Raw genomic sequence first — 8,043 nt, forward strand, 5'->3', positions numbered from 1 at the left:
ATTACATAGAGATAATGCACAAATTGTCCTCCAGGAATGGACCCTCATATGTGTTAAATCCCAATGAAGCCAGTCTCTCAGACGAACATTAAGCTTATCCTCTTCAAATTTAATAGTATGAGAAAATAAAAAACTGGTTATTAGCGTATTAATCTTTGATGTGCGTAAAGAAGATAAGAAATTTGATAGAATATGATATTTCTATTATGCTATTTAGAGTCTATACATGAAAACATTTATGTTGTAGAAATTGAAACTACTCATGGATCTCTGAGTGGTTCTCTAAACATCTGTAAATGCCGGCCTAACACTAGTTGCTCTTCTCTGATCAAAGGCTCCCTTGCTAATTGCTACTAAGTACTAACACCTTAGCCATTATGAAACAGTAACACAAATTCTTAACTCTTGCCAAGATGAACAAAACATTACAAGGAGGAGCAATCGAATTTTAAAAGCAATTGCAGACAGCAGTGTGTGCCACAACACACCAAACTTTTGGAAATACAGGACAAGAACATCAGATATTCAGATATATATTTTTAAGATTTATCGGGTATTCAAGTACTTGTAAATGCCAAATTACCAATATTCAGTGCCATCAATATTCAAACAACTACAAATAAAAGTATGACATGTCTTGTACACCTTGTTTCGTTGGTGTTTCCTTGCATCACAGGCTAAAATTACTATCATGCACAACTTAAAAACTTAAAAAAGACAAAAACTGAGTGAAAAAGTGAGTAATAGTACATACGTGCAAGTGTAGAGCTTCTCGTTAATCATCCTGAAATGACCACCTGACAATCTTGCTTTCATCTACAACAACCAAACAACACACCATTATTCAATTAGAAAATCTCAAATTATTAATTTGGAATAACGTGATAATAAATTGAACATAAAAAGAAAAAAAAAGGGCTAAGAATTGTGGCTTGCTTTCTCCAGAAAAGTTGAGGATTTGGATGGTTCCTTGAACTTTCTGAGCTTAGCAGTATCCGTAATAAATTGTTGCTCGTCTTTACTCTTGTTGTTTCGTTTCTTTTGCTCACTCTTTGTCATTTTTTTTCTATTCAAATGAAAGTAGGAACCCTAAGTTCCTAAACCCAAACCTAACAGCTAGCTAAAAGATAAAAAAGAAAAAAGAAAAACCTAAGAAACAGAGGTAACGGCAAGTAAACAGAAACGGCAACAGCTTACCTCAAACGACGGAAGAGGTGTTGTCGGCAATACAATGCACCTTGAGAGAGCACCTTCCGGCGAGAACGGAAAGAGAGAGGGGAAGGGTAACGGAGAGGCGCTCGTCGATGTGGATGTTGAGGAGATTGGAAAGCGGGATGGGAGGAGGTGGAGGAAGATGTCAGGGGAGGCGGAGGCGCCGATTTGGAGGATGGAGATGACCTAAGGCGGCGACGGTGGCGACGACGGTGACAGTAAACTTAGGGTTTCGACGATGAGATCTCCCTTTCCTGAATCTACTTCTCGCCCTCACTCCCTCCCTCTGTTTTGGTGACTGAACTTAGTGGAACTATTATTAAAAAAATTATTTTAATAAAAAAATACTGACTATAGTACTATGGCCACTAAAACTTTTTCACTAAAAGTAATTTTTTCTTATATTTTTAGTGACAATAATAATAATTACCATTATAATATATAATATTAATGACAAATATATAATGGCCACAAAAACATAACTTAAATTAAAAATATAGTGGCCATTATATTATTGCCGCTAAAAATTTGTCGCTAAAACTAATTATTCTTGTAGTATAGTTCTTGATCCATGTGGTCATTTTAACAGTAACAGTCAATGCATTGTCAATGGTAAATGTTCAAAGTTTTTTTTTCAAAGCATTTTGAGATACAACAGTTATTGATGAAGTAGGCTTTCTAAAATATCAAAAGAAGAGATAACAAACGAATTGTATCAAAGAAAAATAGAGGTTGATAACTCATTTATAGGTCCATATAATGTCTTCGGTCTTCTTCTCAAATTTGGATGTCATATTAATATTGACTATGCTTGCCAAACTTCAGTCATCAAATATCTTTTTAAGTATCTTCATAAAAAAAATGATAGATTGACAGCTACATTTTGTCAAAACAATTATATTCAAGTACATGAAGTACATAATTATTATGATTATAGATATATATTAACATGCAAAGTTGTATGAAGATTGTTTGGTTAGCCTTTTCAAATGAAGAAACCAGCAGTCATAAGATTATCATTCCATCTTTCTAATGATAAGCCATTTTTGTATAAAGACAACAATATAATTCAATCGGTTGCTGAAATTTTTTTTTTCAAGAAATCTATGTTAATTGGATGGTTTAAAGGAAATTAAGACTATATTGATACAAAAGATCTAACTTATTTTGAATTTTCTACAAAATTTTTTTGGAATGGAGAGAATTATTTGTGGATCCATAGAAAGAAAAGTTATTCCATAGGAAGGATATCTCATGTACTACTGATGAATAAAGAAGATTACTACGTAAGGTTACTTTTGAACGTTCAAAAGGGATACAAAAATTTTGATGATCTTAGAACAGTTGATGATGTCATTTATAACTCCTTCAAAGATATATGTTATATGATAGAACTATTGTAGGATGATAGAGAATTCATTGTTGCAATTTCTGAAGCAGGAATAGGGAGCACAGAAATTTTTCTAAGGAGTCTTTTTGTTATTCTATTAACATCAAACAATATGAATATGTTAGAGTTTGTTTAAAAAAATCTGAAACTTTTTCTCTAATGACATATTATATGAACAAAGGGAATTACTGCAATACAGAATATAACCATAATTTAATATATGGCTTTTTAAACTTTATAAAATTCAATTTAAGCTATAATTGTAACATATATTAATCAAATGATATTAATAATAATTAAATTTGGACAATAATGAATTTTTTGTTCAGTAAAAGAATCGTGAGGTTGTTTTAATTGTTTATTAGTGATCATTTTAATTTATTTTCTTTCCTATGACAATATTCTGATAATATAAGAAAATAAAATACCTTTTATACTAATTTCTCTTGATGATTACGTTTTGTGCAAATCAATGTTATGTTATGTCTAAGACATGGAGTATTATTTTGGATATTTAAATTTATCACTTTGCATTTGCATTTGCTGTGTTTCTATTTTTATAGATTTGATATCTATGTTAATCATGTCAAGTATAATAGAGTAGCCAAGAAGACAAGAGATGAACCGGCACTCAGTGTCCGACACCATCCGGCGCCTAATGTCCATTGGCACCCAGCAGCTGCAATGACTTAGTCAACAAGGACTCTTCTTTCAATAAGTATGTAACTACACTTTCGGTTATCAATACTGACTTAGACTAATTTAGTTATATTCAGATAGGTCTTTATATATAAATAGCAAGTTGGCTTCTATCCAAATTACTTGAAATTAAAGTCATGTTCTGTAAAATTAATTCTATTCTATCTTCCCTACTTTTGTTAATCACACTACTAATTATATCTCTCTTGACCTCTAGTACCTAACATGGTATCAGATCAAGATTCAGATTTAGATACAGAAAATAACCTACCAGATGTCACTTCTTCACAACCCAACACCATGGCATCAAATCTTCCCCTTATTCAGCATAGTTCCCAAAAATTTATGCCAATTGAGGATAAATTGGATGAAGCGAATTTCCTAACTTGGGAGCAACTGACACTATTCACAATTGGAGCTAATGATCTTGAAGATCATCTCAAGAAAAAGCTGGTTCTTCCAATAAATGAATCCGATGCAGATCAATCTTCAGGAACCATGTCCAAAACTTACAAGTAGTGGAAACTCCATGATAATCTCCTAACAAAATGGCTAATGCAATCAATGGATCATTCATTCAAGATAAAGATGATTGGTTGTTGTTTTTTTCATCAAATGTGGGACAGAATTCAAGCATATTTTGCCAAATTTTGAAAGATTACGGTAAAACAATTAAAGATTGAGCTAAAGAACATCAAGAAAGGGGGATCCACAACACATGAATATCTCAAGAAGATTAGGAAAGTGGTTGATTCCCTAGCTTCTGTTGGTCACCTATTAACAGTCATTGAACATTTCGATGCAATCACTGAAGGTTTGAGTACGGAATATGCTATGTACATCTTTGCGATGTCAAAATTAGACACTATGTGCTTAATTGACGCTGAAGTATTACTCATCACTCATGAAAACATGCTGGACAGAATCAAGAAATCAGATCTTAGTATTCTTTAATCCAATTTTACTCAAATAAGTTTTCAATACAACAACAGAGGAAATGGTAGAGGCTTCTCAGTAAGACGAGGTCATACCAGAGCTTGGAGGGGAGGAAGAAATAATTGAAACTCGTCAAATCGACCTCAATGTCAAGTCTGTGAAAGGTTTGGACATACTTCTATGAATTGATTTCACAGATTTGATCAAAATTTTCAAGCAAATTCAGCAACAAATTCAAGCTCAACAACTACATCTGCTCCACCACTACCATCAAATTTTTACAATTGAATAGCTTACTTCACTTCACCAACTGCATCTTCTGAGAATTCTTGGTTTTCAGACACTGGAGCTTCTCATCACATCACGAATGATCATCGTCTTCTAACCTCCTCTGTTTTTTTGGATACAGAACAAGTAGTTTTGGGTAATGGCAATTCCACACCTATTGCAAATATCAATCATTCTTGCCTTATTTCTCTTGATAACAATAATAGATTTATTCTCAAACAACTTTTGCATGCCCCTAAAATCTCAAACAATTTAATTAGTGTTTACCAACTTACTAAAGATAATAATTGCTATTTTGAATTTCATTCTCATGCTTGTTATGTCAAATTTTAGGACACCCACTAGATTCTACTCCAAGGATGTGCTAAGGAAGGAGTTTACAAATTTGAAAGGGTGGCAGTAGAAAAATCACCCATTATTACATCGAATACAATTGCCTTGTCTGCTATTTGTCATGATTTTGATGTTTGCCACAAAATATTGGGTCATTGTGCACCTAAGATTGTCTATTTGATGCTCAATAAATGTAATCTTTCACCAATACATATCAATAATAATGACTTTCACTACAAAAAAAAAAAGGCCTATGGTCACGGTAAAAAACCGTGACCATAGCTAGTAAAAAGGGTGACCATAGATCTATGGTCATGATTTTTTACCGTGGCCTATTCTCTCGTGGCCATAGGTCTATGGTCACGGTTTTTTTATCTATGGTCACGGTTTTTATGGTCACGGTTTCAATTTTCAAAATCTGACACTTTAGGCCACGTTTTTTTACCGTGACCATAGGTTAATCTATGGTCACGGTGAAAAACCGTGACCATAGCCTTTATGGTCACCCCTCCTTAAAACCGTGACCATAGATTAGGCTATGGCCACGGTTTTCACCGTGACTATAGCCTCTATGGTCACCCTTCCTTAAAACCGTGACCATAGCCCTATCTATGGTCACCCCACCTAAAACCGTGACCATAGCCTCTATGGTCACCCTCCTTAAAACCGTGACCATAGCCTATCTATAGTCACGGTTTTTCACCGTAGCCATAGACTCTATGGTCACCCTCCTTAAAACCGTGACCATAGCCTATCTATGGTCACGGTTTTTCACTGTGGCCATAGCCTCTATGGTCACCCTTCCTTAAAACCGTGACCATAGCCTTATCTATGGTCACGGTTTTTCACCGTGGCCATAGCCTGTTGTTGTTTATGAGATTCAATTTTTTTAAATTATAATCACATCCCAAAATGATAATAATCACAAAATAAATCTAAAAATAAGAAATTCAAGAAATTTAAATCATAAAAATTTCATTATAAGATAGATATGTTTAATTTTTAGTCTAAACAACACAAATCAAAATAGAGTGTAATTTTTCCAATTACATGTAAGACCTCAAAAAGTACATAACACATCAAAATATTACATTTACATAACTAAGGTCATTATAAGACCCTTCCCATCTGATATTTGTATGGAACATACTTTCTTCATCACATCATGTCTTCCTGCACGTAAAAAAAAATAAACATGTTAGATATCTTGCAAAAATGCTTTTGATGATGCAATACATATGCAGCAAAAAAAAGGAAAACATTCATCCATAGCAACACTCAAGAATTATTCACAACCATTATTCACTAAATACTATTATTTTAATAATTAGTTGGCACATAAAAGGTGGGATTCATTTTTAAATAATGTTACAAATCACCAACAAGTAAACCTTAGCAAATATTCATATATAGACAGTTGTTATAATAACCGACAATTAAGTTCTCAAAAAAAATACCAAGTGACAAGCAATTGAGACATCATGAGTATAAAACAAAGATACAACACGATATGCAAAAATTTCTGCAAGAGAGAGAGAGAGAACAGCATTAGAGCCGGCTGACAGTGTTCTTAAGATGGATCAATAGCACAACAAGAAGCTATAAGAGTTAAAAAATGAATGTTACTGGAAGCATATCAATTTATCTATCTATTTTTTTCCTGAAATTTTCTCCTCATAGATTAATCAGAAGAATTCACTTCAGCCATATATAAAACTTTAGCATTAAAAAAATAATATTATAGAGTATATTGACCCTATTATGACCAACTAAAAAATCTCTTAGAAAAATAACATGGAACAAGTGTCTACTGTCTACATGTAAAACAATCATAAGCTTAGAAACAATTATAAAAAAAAAATCAAATACAATCACAAACTTAGAAACAATTATTAAAAAAAATAAAATACAACAAATTCATAAAGGCTAGATTCAAAAGAGCTTCATGAGTAATAAAAAACACAGATATGAAAATCCAAAATTGACTTTCTAATATCAGATTTTAAATTTAAACTAAATACTAGAAAAATAACTCATATATGGAGTACTATCTTATGTTACCACTGTGAAAGTGATCAAGACAAATTTCAGGCACAACAAGATCAAATACCATTATCGATTACTCTTTAATTTGGAGTTTTCTAAATAATTCTCGGTTCTTTATTGTTATCATGCTATTGAATAAAGAATTTGTTGTTGATTAAGGTTAACTTAAAACTTCTATGGTACATAAGTTAATATTATTATCTTGATTCATCAGAAAACAACACACAAATAAATTATTATGAGTAATGACATCCACTTCAATACTTAGTGACCTTGGTCTTTATCGGATTAAGCTAATGAACAAGGTTCCTTTGTTTACATTGAAAAACCATATAAACATAGCAATAAGGAAAAATCACTACAGTTGATAAACTAATCACAATAATAGTTAAGAAAATTCACCAAGATGGTACACTAATTAAATAATTTATACACTAGTCTATTCACCGAGTAAAACCCCCAATTGGTTTAGAAACGTTTTCTGAGTGGCGACTTTAGTCTTTTATTGTTGTTTTTCAACCATTATTCCCTAAATTTCAAATTATTATAAAGATTAGCAATTAAACGTGCAAAAGAGAAAGTTTAGTCCCCAATCAAATTTTACAAAATAGTACTCATCTGTCTCACAATGTGAACATCTAGGAACTAAAAGCTAATAAACCAAAACTAAAGAATAAAGTTGCCACTGGGGAAAAAAAGTTTAGGCTAGGGAACAATTTGTGGTTTTTACTCTCTTTCTCACTTGGATCATGTCTGTTTTTTTGTAGTGAACATAATATGAACTTTGTTTTTCTTAATATATTCTTTCATTAACATAGAACAGAGAGCAACATAATATAAACTACAAGATACAAAGCATCAATGGAACTCTGGAAGAAGATGTCTTGCTAGGATCAAAGATAAGTTGAGAAATTTACACATAAAGGCTAAGAATTAGTAGTGTTCTACATTCCTGAAAGGGAAACATTTAATTGAAGATCACATGAAATATCTATGGCACAAATTCAAAAAATAATGTTTAAAAAAATTACCTACATATAATTACACAAAATTTGCTTGACAAGTATAGCATCCATACTTCAACAGATTTAAACATGAAACTATGTAGCTCCAGAAATGTATCAATTGACATGATTACT

This window comes from Arachis ipaensis, chromosome B3 (assembly GCF_059453495.1).
Source record: "Arachis ipaensis isolate K30076 ecotype BB chromosome B3, ASM5945349v1, whole genome shotgun sequence".
NCBI lineage: Eukaryota > Viridiplantae > Streptophyta > Magnoliopsida > Fabales > Fabaceae > Arachis > Arachis ipaensis.